This window comes from Bidens hawaiensis, unplaced genomic scaffold, assembly GCF_021521415.1.
Source record: "Bidens hawaiensis isolate Kalapana, Puna unplaced genomic scaffold, B.hawaiensis_p1.1 tig00009311_1, whole genome shotgun sequence".
In the NCBI taxonomy this organism is placed as follows: domain Eukaryota; kingdom Viridiplantae; phylum Streptophyta; class Magnoliopsida; order Asterales; family Asteraceae; genus Bidens; species Bidens hawaiensis.
The window spans coordinates 62,676-77,288 of record NW_027491687.1 but is presented as its reverse complement, the minus strand read 5'-3'; the positions used below and the strand labels follow the sequence as shown (position 1 = coordinate 77,288).

Sequence of the window (14,613 nt, the reverse complement as noted above, 5' to 3'; positions counted from 1 at the left end):
GGGATGAGCCGGGTGTGGAAGGAGGCGTCACAGGTTCCCATCGTCCTCGAATACGGTTTGAACTCTGTCCCTTACGGTATGCTCTTTCTTCTTTGTTTATATAGGTTTGTCTTCTAACTATTTGTTTCTTTTATTTCAGAGGGGAACGACTTGCAGTCTCTCCTGCAGCCGTGGGAGAGTGATGGTCCCGCTCGGATGGGTACTCGTGTTCTCGATGAGAACGAGTTGCCCATCTTGGAGCAAACGAAGGATCGGTTTGTGGAGGTCTACCCGCCAGGCCACCCTATTCTGAGCGCCACGCGGCCAGGTATGGCGTTATTCAACCCTCGACCTCTCAATGCTGAAACCTCTGCTGGAATTCCTCTAATCTTGTCATCTTCTGATGAGGAATCCGCAGATGGTCCTCCGTTGGTGCGGAAGAAGAAGGCTGCCGGCGGGAAGGGGAAGGCGAAGGTTGCCTCCACTGCCGATCCGGTGCCTCGGTCTGATTCAGAGACCGAGAGCGAGGAGGTGGCGGAGAACCCTGGTGGTGATAAGACCACTGCTCCGGAGGCTGCGACGACTGTCACCTCCGGGCAGCCCAGGATGACGACGGTGAGCGGCGTAAAGAGGCCAGCTCCATCGGGTTCGTCCCCGCCTGTTCGCACTTTTAGGCTCAAGAAAACCCGTAAGTACAAACTTCCTTTACTTTTAACTTCATAGCTTTCCATCATTATACTTATCTTCTTTGTGCAGGCGTGGATGCTACCGCATTCCAGGATGGAGCGGGGAGGAGCACCTCCGGACCCATGACGGTAGGTTTGGTCAACCTACCTGAGGCGATGACCCAGGCGTCTGCGCCTGCTTCAGTTGGTTCAGTTGCTCACCCGGATGAGCCAACTGTTCCAACTGTGACGACATCTCCGCCGGCTATCAGTGCCATATTTACTGAATCTTTCACTGAGCCGGCGGTGACTATTTCTGCGGGCTCCTCCGCAGCGGCGACCACGGTTGTGAGTTCACCTACGGTGAGTTCACCTCCGTTGGTTTCTACAACCGCGGCGGCCTTCACCATGCCTCCTCCGTCATCGGCAACGACGGCCGATCCTTCAGGTATGCTTGGGGCTTCTCGCCAACCTCTGCCTCCTTCCCATCTGCCTGACCTCTTGGATGGATTTCCCTTGGGTTCAGGTGATGGGTTTGGCGGCTATCGGCCTGTTGTCGACCCTACAGGTGCGTAGGGTTCTTTTGGCCTTTTTTTTATATCATCTTTTCCTAACTGCTTTTTGTTTTTTGCAGTGTCGGATTCCAATGAAGTGTATGTTCCACGATGGAACATCCGCCGAAGAAAAACAACCCTTCGCACGCCTGTGGAATGCGTGGAGTGGGCTCGTCACGCAACTCCCAGTGGTGCGTTGGGGGAAGCAATGGCTAGCTACCAGGAGGGTAGGCTAACCAATGAGCTTCGGATTCTCCTGGCCCGGATGCAGCAGCGCGTCGAGCTGCTTTGTCGTGAAAACGACAAGTTAAAAGCAGCTCGTATCCAAGAAGTAGCTCAGGCGCGGGCTGTCCGGGAGGAGAATAGGAGGCTCTCCGCTGTTGCTGCGGAGAAGGAGAAGGCCTTCAAGGCCCTTGAAGTTGAAGTTCAGGCCCGTCTCGAGGCCCGTTCCAAGGCTGCCCAAGCTGTTAACGAACAGCTTCGGCTGGCTAAGGAAACTGCTCGGAACGCAACTGAAAGGGCCACCAAGGCTGAAGCTGTTGCTGAGCCTCTACGCCTCGAGAATGAGGAACTTAAAGCCAAACTAGAGGCGCTCCAACAGGCTCATGATGCCTTGGCGATGGAAGACGCCAAGAAGCTCCAAGAGATCTTGGACCAGAGGGGGGTGCTTGACCACACTGAGCGGAAGCTAAAGGGCGTTGAAGAGGCTGCGGCTAAAGAAGTGTTGCTTGCCAACCTCATCAAAAGTGAAGCCGAACGCGCCCGTAACCAAGCTCAAGCTGCCCTCCAGGAAGCTCTGGTTACCAAGGAATGGCTTCTTCGAGAAGCGTTGTCTCAGGTATGCGTAATTTCATATCTTTACACTTTTCTTTGTACATAGAAAAGGTTCTGACACTTGTATTTTTTCTTGTAGGTTGTGCATCGAGTCTTCACGGACACATCATACGATGATGCCATGAGCGCAGCCCTCAACGCTTCTCATGAGGATGGGGAAAAGGCCGGCTTCCTGCTTGGTCTAGGGTTCGTTGAGAAAGGCATCCCGCCTTCCAACTTTCCTTTGTATGATGTGGATACTGAAGCTGTTTATGACCAAGCAGTGAACCAGTATGCCGCCTTCCTGCATCCGGTGGTGGAGAAGGTGAACGAAGTTGCTGCTGCTGATGATGGGCTAGCTATCCTTAAAGCTTTCCTTGAACCGCCACGCTCTACTGATGGTGCGGGTCCAAGAGGAAGTGGTCCTGAAGCTTGATCCTGAAGATCCCTTTCCACCATTAGAGTAGATTTTTATTTTTGTATAGCTTCTTTTGTATGCGGGTATGCACCCAGCAATCTTTGTAATATTTGAATTTTGATGGAATAAAGATTATGTGCTAATTCCTTGCCTTGTTTATTTTACGCATGTTTTGATTTAACTTAGCAATTTCTTTAGTGCTTAGATAAGTTAACTTTTTAACGTGGCAGATTATAAGTTTATGTTTCGCTTCCTCTTTCATGATTGTGCGGGTATGACCGTCACTTACACTTAGTAGGATGGATAAAATTTACTTATATCTGTCCTGCGTGGAAGTTTTCCTCATCTTTTCCTTAGAAATTTTCTAAGTATTTTGAATAAGTTAGCCTTTGTACGCGCGGTTGTTAATAGGTTAATGTTCAGTTTCCTCTATCATGATTGTGCGGGTAGGACCGTCACTTTCATTTAGTGGGATGACTAAACTTTACCTATGACTGACCTGCGTGAAGGTTTTCCTTATCTTTTCTTTTGAAATTTTTACCGTTTTATGTGTTTATGCTTTTGCCGCCTTCCACACGTAACGACTTACTTCTTCCCATATTTATGCGGTGAATACCGGCACATCAGTGTGGGAAGTTCATAAGTATAAAAGTAAGGCTATCAACACATTGTGAAAGGAGAATCATTTCCATTAGAAGTGGCTCTAGGCCTTTTCTTTACAAGTTTGGAATTGATCTACATGTAACATTTGCGTAATTGAGCTCCATTCCATGCTCTTGGGATGGGAGTGCCATCGAGCCGGTATGCGCCCTTTCCCAGAACTTCTTTGATAATGTATGGCCCTTCCCAGACCGGGGCCAGTTTTCCTGGGCGTTGTTGGTTCGAAGCCTCGTTGTTACACAGTATGTAGTCTCCTACGTTGAAGTTGCAGAGTTTTACCCGCGTGTTGTAGTACTTTTGCATTTGTCGCTTGTAGTTCTCTTCACGCACTGCGGCTAAGTCTCTGCGTTCCTCGGTTAGCATAAGGTCTAACCGTCTTTCCGCATCATTGTCTTCTGGCTGAATCAAGACCCTTGGTGAGGGTAAACCAATTTCGACCGGGACCATGGCTTCAGTGCCATAAGTGAGACTGAACGGGGTTTCTCCCGTACTCGCCTTTTTCAGCGTTCTGTTTTCCCAAAGGACGTGCGGAAGCTCGTCCACCCAGCCGGATCTGTGTTCCAAGAGTCTTTTCTTTATGCCTTCGACGATGCTCTTATTTGCTCTTTCTACCTCACCATTACCCTGCGGGTGCGCCACTGAGGTAAAAGTGTGGGTGATTTGAAGTTCTTCCAGCCACTTTTGTAGCTTCTTGTCAGCAAAGTTGGTGCCGTTATCGCTCACCAAATTCTGTGCAAGTCCAAAACGACAAATAATAAATTCCCAAATAAATTTTTTGATATGTTTCGCGGTTGTTTGGGCTAAGGGTTTTGCTTCTATCCACTTGGTGAAGTAGTCGATGGCTACCACTAGGAACTGAACATTTCCTGCTGCTGTAGGAAATGGGCCTGTCACATCGATGGCCCACTTCTGAAATGGCCATGAAGAGGTGACTGGAACAAGTTCATTCTTCGGGCGATGCGTGTTGGGTGCGTAGAGCTGACAAGACCTGCACTTTCTGATGTATGCCAGCGCATCCGTATGCATCCCCGGCCAAAAGTATCCCGCGTTGTTTAGCTTAGCTACAACAGCGCGTGGACCTGCGTGTACTCCACAGATGCCTTCGTGTACTTCCCTTAGGAGGTAGTCAGCATCTTGGTTGTCCACACATCTTAAGAGTGGGCCAAGAAAGTTACGTCTGTAAAGGATGTCATCGATGAGTTGATAATTCAGTGCTTTACAGCGTAGTTTTCTCGCCTGTGTTTTTGACTCTGGTAGTATACCTGTCGCAAGGTAATTTATTATTGGTGTCATCCACGTTTCTGTGCCGGTTTGGATGACACAAATTTCCTTGTGCGGGACTGAAGGTGCCTCGAGGAGTTCAATGCGGATGTCCTTTCCCAAGTGGGTGAAGGCTAATGATGCAAGCTTGCTTAACGCATCCGCAGATTTGTTTTCACTACGCTTGACGTGTATGACTTTGCAATCGTTAAAATCGCGCATAAGGGTTTTTGCTTGTGCGAGGTACAGGGCCATTGTGTCGTTCACGGCCGTGTACGTCCCGTTGATTTGGTTGGCTACTAACATGGAATCCACGTGGGCTTCCAAGTGTTTCACTCCCATCTTACGCGCAATTCTCAGCCCGGCCAAGAATGCTTCATACTCGGCTTCGTTATTCGTACTTGGAAAATCCAGTCGAATAGCGTAAGTGTATTCTTGGCCTGCTGGGTTGGTTAGTTTCAGCCATGCGCCTGAACCCTCGTTACTGGCTGCTCCATCAGTGTAGAGTCGCCAGACATCATTGATGTCCTGTGCTGGAGAGGGTTGAGCCTCTTCCTGGCACTCTTTTTCCCGCGATGCAAGCACTTCCGCAATAAAGTCGGCCAAAACCTGGCCTTTTATGGCTGGTCTTGGCTTATACTTTATCGCGTATTCCCCCAACTCAATTGCCCATTTGGCTAAGCGTCCCGATAACTCGGGTTTGCGTAGAACGTTTGCAAGTTTGAAGTTGGAGAGAATGGTGATTGGGTGACCCTGGAAATATCGTCTTAACCTGCGTGAAGCGTGTATAAGTGCTAAGACTAATTTTTCGAGGGTATAGTACCGGGTTTCTACGTCTGTTAGGATACGGCTGACATAATAGATTGGCATCTGGATGCCTTTCCGTTCAACTAGCAGGACCGCCCCGGTTGCTCTATCTGTTGCGGAAAGGTATAGGATTAACTCCTCCCCCGCTTCTGGTGCTGTGAGCGTTGGGAGTTCGATCAAGCGTGACCGAATCTCCTGAAAAGCTGCTTCCGCTTCTGGTGTCCAGCGGAAGTGCGTTTTCTTTAAACAGTTTCTCAACGTTGACACAAAAGGAAACGACTTATCCGCGTGGTTTGCCAAAAAGCGATTAAGTGCGACTAGTCGTCCATTCAGTGTCTGAGCCTGTTTGATGGTAGTAGGTGATTCCATTTTGATAATGTCTTCGACCTTTTCAGGGTTCGCTCTGAAGCCATCTTTAGTGACGATGACCCCCAAGAACTTCCATTCTTCCATTCCAAAGGCACACTTGCTCGGGTTGAGCTTCATGTTTATCTTCCTGAGCGTGTTGAAAGTTTCTTTGATGTCTTTCAACATTGCTTCTGCGTCAGGGCTTTTGATGACCAAGTCATCCATGTAGACTTCCAAGTTCCTCCCAATTTGGGCATGAAACTGGTTGTCCATCAGGCGTTGGTATGTGGACCCGGCATTCTTAAGTCCAAATGGCATCATTTGATAACAAAATGTGCCATCAGGCGTCCGAAAAGCGGTTTTGTCCTGATCATCAACGGCCATGTGGATTTGATGGTACCCCTTATACGCATCCAGGAAGCATTTAAGGCGAAACGGTGCTAACGAATCCACCTTAAGATCAATTTCGGGTAACGGATAACAATCCTTGGGGCATGCTTTGTTTAAGTCCTTGAAATCTATGCACATGCGCCATTGTTTGTTATTCTTCGGTACCATAACGGGATTTGCAACCCACGTTTGATATCTGCTAACGCCTACGATGCCTGCGTCAAGGAGTTCCTTGACTTGGGTTCTACACGCGTTAGTTTGTTCTGGCCCCATTACTCTGCGCTTTTGTACGACTGGCGTAACAGCCGGGTCGCACTTGAGCTTATGCTCTGCCTTACTTCGGGGTACGCCAGTCATGTCAGCTGGTGTCCACGCGAAGATGTCAGCGTTTTTCTGTAGTAAGCGTTTGAGTAAGGTGCGCGTGGGATCAACGACTGTTGGGCCAATGGTAACGGCCTGGTCAGGGTATTTGCCATTGAAGGCCCATCTTTACGGTTCGGTGATGGTTGGTTTAGCCCTCTTTGGTTTGGGTTTAGATGAGACAGATGCGATGCATACCTGGGGAATGCTGGTGATCATCGCTACACCCTCAGCTGTTGGCCATCCCATCATGCCGTGGACTGAAGATACCACGGCGTTGAATCTTGCCATCCCGTCTCTTCCGAAGAGAATGTCGTATGTGTGGTGTGGCTTCCTCATCACGACAAAATCCACATCTTCTGTGCGTGAGTGATTCCCGTCCGTAAGAGTGACGGGGAAAGATAGGATACCCAGGGGGTGTTTGTGCTGCCGTCGAACCCTTCCATCGAGGTATAGACCGTTTCCAGGCGTTCCTTGTCTTCGTCATCTAGCTTGTCGAAGAACTGCTTGTACATCACCGTTGACGAGGCGTCGTTGTCAGCAAGAGTGCGAGAAGTGATGTAGTGCCCCAGCTGGCTTTTGATGACGATAGGGCCTTCTTTGCTGGGTCCTCCTGGCACTCGCGGGAAGCGCACCTCAGCTTCCTTCCACGCGCATGGTTCTGTCGCTCGCCTTTTTCTTCCTCTGATGTTGCCATGAACCATGTTGATGCTGATGTCAACGGGCTTTCGTCCGTTGCCTCTGTACCGGTTATCATTCCTTCCTCCCTTCTTGATTGATGCCACAAGGTGTGCAAGTCTTCCATCCTTGACGAATGTTTCAACAATATCCTTCAAGGATGTACACTCCTCCGTACTATGACCCTTTGTCCCGTGGAAGTCACAGGATTTGCTTTGATCCGCATTAGGTCGCTGCCGGATCATTGGAGCTTTTGGCCATGGTAGTTTTTCGGTGGCAAATATCTCCGTGACGCTTTTGGTGAGTGGCGTCCACCGGTGTTTTCGGCTTGAAGGGTGTGTGTTATCCCTTCCGCCAACAAGAGGGCGAGAGCTGGATGAGGTGTCAAAGTTTATCCTTGACTGCCAAATACCTAGCTTCCTCTTTTTGTTCTGCCGGGCGATCCGAACATTGTTTTCTCTGGTCCTCTGCGTGTAGAGGTGTGTACTCTTGGGAAGATCCCTACCCAGTTGCTTCTCTGTCTCGGCAAAGCGCTTGGCCGCCATCATGATGGCATCCCATGTGGATGGCATGCCGTCCTTACCCGTCAACGTGCGGATAAGCTCTGGGTATTCGGCACCCTGGATGAAAGCGGCGCGAACAAGATCTTCACTTATGTTGCCCAGACTCAGCTTTTTGGAGTTGAAGCGAGTGATGAAGTCTAGTAAAGATTCATCCTCCTCTCTAACGTAGTTGAGGATCGTCCACTGTTCTTCAGTATATTTCCTCTGTTGGCTGAAGTGTTGGCTGAACTTGTTCTGAAAGTCCGCCCAATCATAGATGTGGTGGACCGGTAAACGATCGAACCATGCCCTGGCCGCTCCAATCAGTGTCATCTGGAACATATAACACCACGTGGGTTCCATCCAGTTACTGACGGTTGCCCCCGCAATGAATCTGTTCAAGTGGTCGTCTGGGTCGGATAGACCATCATAAGTGCCGATGTTGGACATTTGTTTGGCACTTCTCGGGGCGATTGCTTCCGCAATGTCCCTTGCAAACTTGGACTTTCCTGCATTTGCAGCAGTTGGTCTAAAGGTTTTGGAGAAGTCACGTGGGTTTCTCCCCGCGTTCGTCGGTTTAAAGGTTTCTCCAAAATTCCTTGTCGGTTGGAAGTCCGTTTCCTTACGCTTCCCTTTTGCCTTATGGCGAGGGTTTGCGTCGGTATCGGATTCTTCCCGCTCATCGTCCGAGTACTCGCACTCACTGTTCATGTTGAGATGTTGGCGAGTACTGCCGAATTCGTCAGCCTGTTGAAGTGAACGCAAGCGTTCATCCAACTCAGCTTGGAACTCTTTCTGACGTGCTTCGGCCCACGCCTTAACTTGATCGAGTGTTTGGCGAGGGACCCTCGTCCGTTTCTCCAACTGGGCATCAGTGAACCCCAGTGAAATATTGTTTACTGCACTTGTCCCGGCTTGGGTAACCGGGGTAGTGTTCGTAAAATTTGTATAACCGCCGGTGTTCCCCCCAGTTGCTGGGGTTGTGGTTACCGGGGTTTCTTGGTCACTTACTGGCTTTGGGACCGGAGTAACGTTAACCATTTCTTCAGAAATTTTGAAAAAACTAAGAATTAGTTCTAGCTTTTATGCACGGATGGCGCCAATGAAGAAACACTAATCGACCCCGGGCAGATTACGGATAATCTGGGGGGTGAATAGATGTTTCCCACGAGGATGAGGTCCAGCAAAGAAAGTTGTTCTTCAGGTGACCTGCAAAACAGACACCGTAAGCTCGTCACTGAGAAGGGGGGGTTCCTCCTTGTGACCACCCTCCGGCGTGAGAATCAGACTAGATTGCTCTGAATATAAGTGTATATTAAGAGGTTGCTAGAGAAGATAAGATAATGAGATATCGGATAATGTCCTTACTATTCCAAGGTGTTGGAGTATTTATAGCCGAAGGTAGGTTTCCAAGAAGGTACAGCCGGCTGAATAGTATTCCTGTTCTACCAACAGTGGGCTACGCACAAGCCATGCTGGTTGGTGGATAGGCTGCGGCCGATAGTGACAAGGCCGGCTGTATACTGTTCCTTTACTGCCGGCTATGCACTGTTCCACCAACTGTAGGCTACGCACGTCCCACAGTGAGGGTTGGTGAGTAGGCAGCGGCTAATAGTGACAAACAGTACTAGAGGGTGCTCCTCCTCGTACTGTTGTCGGTGAGCTGTCACCCTGTGATTGGTTCATGGGCTGTTTTGGTCAGATCGTCTATTTTGCCCATACCTTGGCAGGTATAGTACAAAAGATCTTCCAGAAGCATACGGACTGGCTCATTTGGGCGGGAGTATTCCCGCCTTGCTCATTCCTTCAGGTGACATTACTGAAGTATCAAGAGTTAGTGCCTTGTGCGTGTAGCCTTGCTATTAGTCCGGGTAGCCTTCCCTGATGGCTTGTATCCGCAGCTGCGGGAACAAGCGGGGTACTTCACCATTGGGAGGCTTTCCCTGCGGGAACAGCTGGCGTACTGCGCGTAAGGTCTTCATCTCTGAGCATGGTGGGTCCTGCGGAAGCAGTTGGTCCTTGCGCATACGTCCCTCTTCAAGGTGAGTCTTGCGGGTCCAACTGGGCTCTGCTGGGACCTACCTCTTCAGTCTTGAAAACCAAATTTAAATTTTATTGAACTCATATTTTTATTTTTTCCGGTTGAAGCCTAGTTACAACAACTTGATATACAAACTTTTTAAGGTTACAACTTTCACTAAAAGGAAGTATAAGGTGACCATTTAAAGGCTTCGTTTTATAATCTGTTTAAATGTCACCTTTCATAACAAGAAAATATGTAGGGGTCATAGATGTTATCAAGCATTCAACATTTTGAGTAATGCATTCTATTTATACAATATGCAAAATATTGGGTTTTGGCAAAGAATGCTTTAAATAGGTTACTGGCTAAACTCATCACATTGGATGCACTCGTCTTTTAATTCGGGAAAAACCCTTACCTAAGGCCAATGTTGGAAAACTCCCGAGTAGGCGGCCGAGTACTCCCCGATTACTCCCCGCCTAAATCGAGTACTCCCCGCCTCGGCCGAGTACTCCTTAGGTATTTTCCGAGTAATCCCCGACTACTCCCGAGTACTCACAACTCCCTAGTCGACCAGTGGCGGATCCAGGAATTTTTTTCCAGTGGGTTCACTGTTTTTAGGTGCTCCGAATTCATAGGATTGGGCATAAAAATTTTGGGGTCGATTCAATGGTTTGGGTCGGGTAAAGTTAATCACATAATAAAAATACGATACAGTAATAAAAAAACGTCTCCATTAAAAAACAACAAATAATCCGCATGCCTTTGCCATTGGTGTAACTATACGAGTGGGCTAATGACCGCGTTTTTTCCTACGCGCAGTTAAAACTACGCTTAAATTTCATCTTAATTTCACAAGTCATAAATAGATAAAGTTTCATAAATATAAATACAAATGCTACAATTGCAACACCTTTACACTTAGAACAATCCTATTTGTTTAATTAGGCCACATCTTTATCTTTTTCCCCATATCTAGATGTTTATATGAAGCATATGCATCGGTAAATCAATTATTAAACCAAGAACGTGGTCCTAAATATTTAAAAAAAAAACAATGCATCAGCACAATTACACAACACAGGAAAGCTAACATGGAGGCATGTGCAACAATACTTGACGGTACATGGCTTAACCTTTGCTTGAATATTGAAGTTAATGAGCATAGGCATTCTGTTGTATGGTGGAGGTTGTGATGGAGAGTGTGGGCTATAGAGTGAAAAAAAGAAACCCTAAATATGTTTTGAATAAAAAAATATTAGAAAACATGCAACAAAAGAGAATTGAACCCAGGCATCTCCATCAATTAAGTAGAGACTTAACGACTGGAGCATTTGTTCAATTTGTGTATGAGTTAACTCTATATTTTATATGTGGGTTCACTCTAGTCTTTTTTATATGGATGTTTTACTAAAAATCCGAAACTCAATGGGTTCCCGTGAATCCGGTGAACCCACACTAGATCCGCCCATGCCATCATCATCACCCGGTGCCGCCGAAACTAAATGATGGGAACAAGAATCAAATATAGGTCATATGAAACACCAAATCCCCCCCCCCCCCCTACCACTCCACCACTAGCTTATTAACGATTAAAAATTTTGAATATTTAAACAAATAGCATTTTTACAGCATTTTTTGAGGATGCAAGTAACACCTTCTTGCCTCCCTAGATTCGGACACTTGTTAAGTGCATCTATTTGGAAAAAAAATGTTTTGACCATCATCAGTTCATCACCTTTTTTCTTCCAGCAATATTGCATACAATTATACAACGCTTTTCTGGTCAAACAAGTTATTTTTATCCTTCGAAACTAGTACAAATTAAGTTGATAAATTTAAAACAAAAAGATTTTCTTAATGTAAAAAGCATATTAGAATTTATATATTAAATTTGAATTTTAAAACTGAAAATGAACAAAATGAGGTTGGTTAATGGAGGAACTAAGGAAATCAATGGGATTAGACTATATGATATGCATGTCATTTTACCTCCCATTTCACAGTGTTACGTTAACGTCACATCAGAGCTCACTTCTCTCACTCTCTTCCATAATATCATGGAAATGATTACTAATTCATCACTTTCCTAGCTTTTCAAATAAAATAATAATATATATAACTAATACTGGTTTAATAGAACTAAAATTAATTTAATTTAATTTTTGAGTTAGTAATATAACTAAAATTATTGAAAAAAACAAAATATTTGGATATTTAAAACATTACATTTAATAAATTAAATTGAAAAAGAGTCAGTTTGCTAAATTAAATTAAAAGTATATATACATTTAAAATATCTAAATAAAAAACATAATATATTAATGTAAATATAGATACAGGCTGGCAGTTCAATAAAAAACATCTTATCTTACAATCCTAATAAAAGAAAATGTTAAAGGTGTCAAGCCCACATTTCACCTAATTCCTAATCTCTCATCTCATTCATTCTAGCTATTCATGGGTCATGGGTCAAAACCATTATGTCAAATGGGTTATAACATAGTGTGAATTATATTCATTATTGGATCAAGTTCATTTTCATACCTAAAGTTTGACCAACTACACAACTTTAGTATCTTTTTTTTTTAAATTTCTTGCAAATCAACACCTGGTGTTTCCAAAATCACGCTATTTTAGTACTTTTCGTTAACTATGTTTGTTTTCCCGATTAAGTCTACATTAAATTAATTCACAAGTATTTTGAGAATCACAACTGAAATAACAAACCTTATTTATCTTTATCATTTGACAAAACCCGTATAATACACGGGTTCAAAAGCTAGTAAATATATATAACATCAAACCCATCTTCTTCAACCTCCCTTCCTCGTCTTCTTCTTCTTCTCAAACATTCATGTAGCTCTTACAAGCCATCAAACCCCTAATTTTTGTGCTCAGGTTTATTTAAAAGAAAAAAAAAACTCTAAAGCTTTCCGCGGTGAAATGGGTGGTGAAATCTCAACACTAACTTTGCCGTTGAGCGGCACCGACCACCGCGGGGTGGTGTTTGCCGCCGGCACCGCTCACTATGTCAGCCGTTGAGCGGTAAACCGAGATCCACACCTGATAGTCTTAGTGATTCATTGATAAATGTAAAACTATTAAAAAGAATACTTGAGTTTAGAGGTTATGAATTCAAGTCCCACATACGACAAAAATCAAAAGAATTTGCCGTTAGAAAAAAAGTTAAGTATGGAAATTGATTACATGGGAATGAGTCGGGTTGTCACATAGGAAAAAAAAAGTTGTTTAACATTTTGGGTTGCAAATCCGTTCCTTAAAATTACGTGAGGGGGATTTGCAAATTATATGGTATGGTTATGAGTAGTTACGTGAGAGAGATTTGCAAATTATATGGTATGATTATGAGTAGTTGTGAGTAGAGCAGAGAGAAAATTTATATGGGAAAGTTAAATTTGGGGTTTCACTGTAGATATTGTATAATTATTTAATATTTTCATAAAGTAGCTGTGAGTAAAAAAAAGAGAAAATATGATGATAAAGGTGTAAAAAAATATTATTTAATTAAACAGGAGATAGAAAATACAGTATTTTTTTAAAGTAATATATGATATATATGGATATATGGTAGGGAACAGACTGAGAATGCTCTCATAGAGAAAAAAATGAGTTATTTAACATTTAATATTTAATGGTGTAGTTAAAAAAAAAAATTAACGGAACACTTTAGCTTGCTATTTACGTATACAACTTTGATAAATGTGCATCACTAAAACATTCATTTTTAAACACGTAATATGAGATCGTAATGTATTGGAGGCATATAAGATGTCTTTAAAATAATACGTATTTAACTTGTCAAAAAACGTATCCTTACATTTCGTTACATTACATACACTTCATAATTTTTAAAGGATTTACAGAAAAAAAAATGCAACAATAACTTTACCTAATTAAAATCAATGTTTGTCAGAATAATATGTATTCCTAAAAAGGACAATCAAAATAATTTTTACATACTTCAATTCGAAAATTAACTCATCATAACCTTCATTTGATATGACCACACCAAACTTTTTATTTTAGTAGGTTGTGGTTTATGAAATTTTAATTTCTACCCTGCTAATTGGTCAGATACTTCTGCCAAAATTAAAATTTACATTTATTACCTCAACTGTATTTTACTCCCACTTTTGTCCTTTAAATAGACTATCCTCACTTCACAAATTCTTGCATCAAATTTAGCCATTTAGTAAAACTTGTAAGGAAAAAAAATGGCAAGCAAGTGCTTTATGTTAGTTGTAGCTCTAGCCGTATCGGCTTATACTAGTACTGCTAGAGACATTCCGAGTGACAATAAGAATAGTATTGGTCTTACAGATCAAAAGAACGTTTATACTTTTGGTGGAACAGGCGGGTTTGGTGGCATTGGAAACAATGGTTTGCCCGTGGGTGGGTTGGGCTCAGGAATCGGTGTAGGGGGGTAACTTTGGTAATGCTAATGGAATTGGAGGCGTTGGTGGCGGATATCAATTTGGTGGACAGGGTGCTCCTGCTGGTGGTGTGGGAACTTTTGGTGGTCTAGGCAACGGTATTGGTGGATTACCTACTCTTGGTGGCGGTGGACTTGGTGGTGGTGGTGCCATGGGTGGCGGTGTTGGTAGTGGTAATGGTGGTGGTGCACTCCCTTATCCATGAAGCTTGTGTTGTGATCAATAAGTAGTTAGCTACTTGCCGGTTTGAAGCTAGAAGGCATGTTTTGTTTGTGTTGTTAAAAGTACGTTCTTTGGTGTTAGAGAATATCTTTGTCTTTTGTTATATTGTATTTCTAAAATATTTAATCATCTATTTATTTTGAGTTACTTGTTATACCTTTGGGTCATTTTTGCACCATTATTGGAACTTGTAACTAAATATGTACATACGAAAACCATCATCATCATCATCATCATCATCATCATCATACTCACTAAATTCACCAATAGCAAAGCTATAGTATGGTCTGACGAGGGTAAACGTAGCTAGCATTACCTCTACCACGTAGGAATAGAGAGGCTGGTTCCGGTGAGATCTCGGACTCGATGGTAGTTTTGTATGAAGTCTTGGATATAAGGCACAGATAACACTCAGCCATCGGCTGATTGGCGCAATA

The 14,613-nt window shown here is 44.2% G+C and overlaps 1 pseudogene; it reads left to right on the top strand.

Moving 5' to 3' along the window:
* The first annotated feature begins 13,719 nt into the window (after positions 1-13,719).
* LOC143531941 (uncharacterized) lies at positions 13,720-14,364 on the top strand (annotated as a pseudogene).
* The last annotated feature ends 249 nt before the right edge of the window (positions 14,365-14,613 follow it).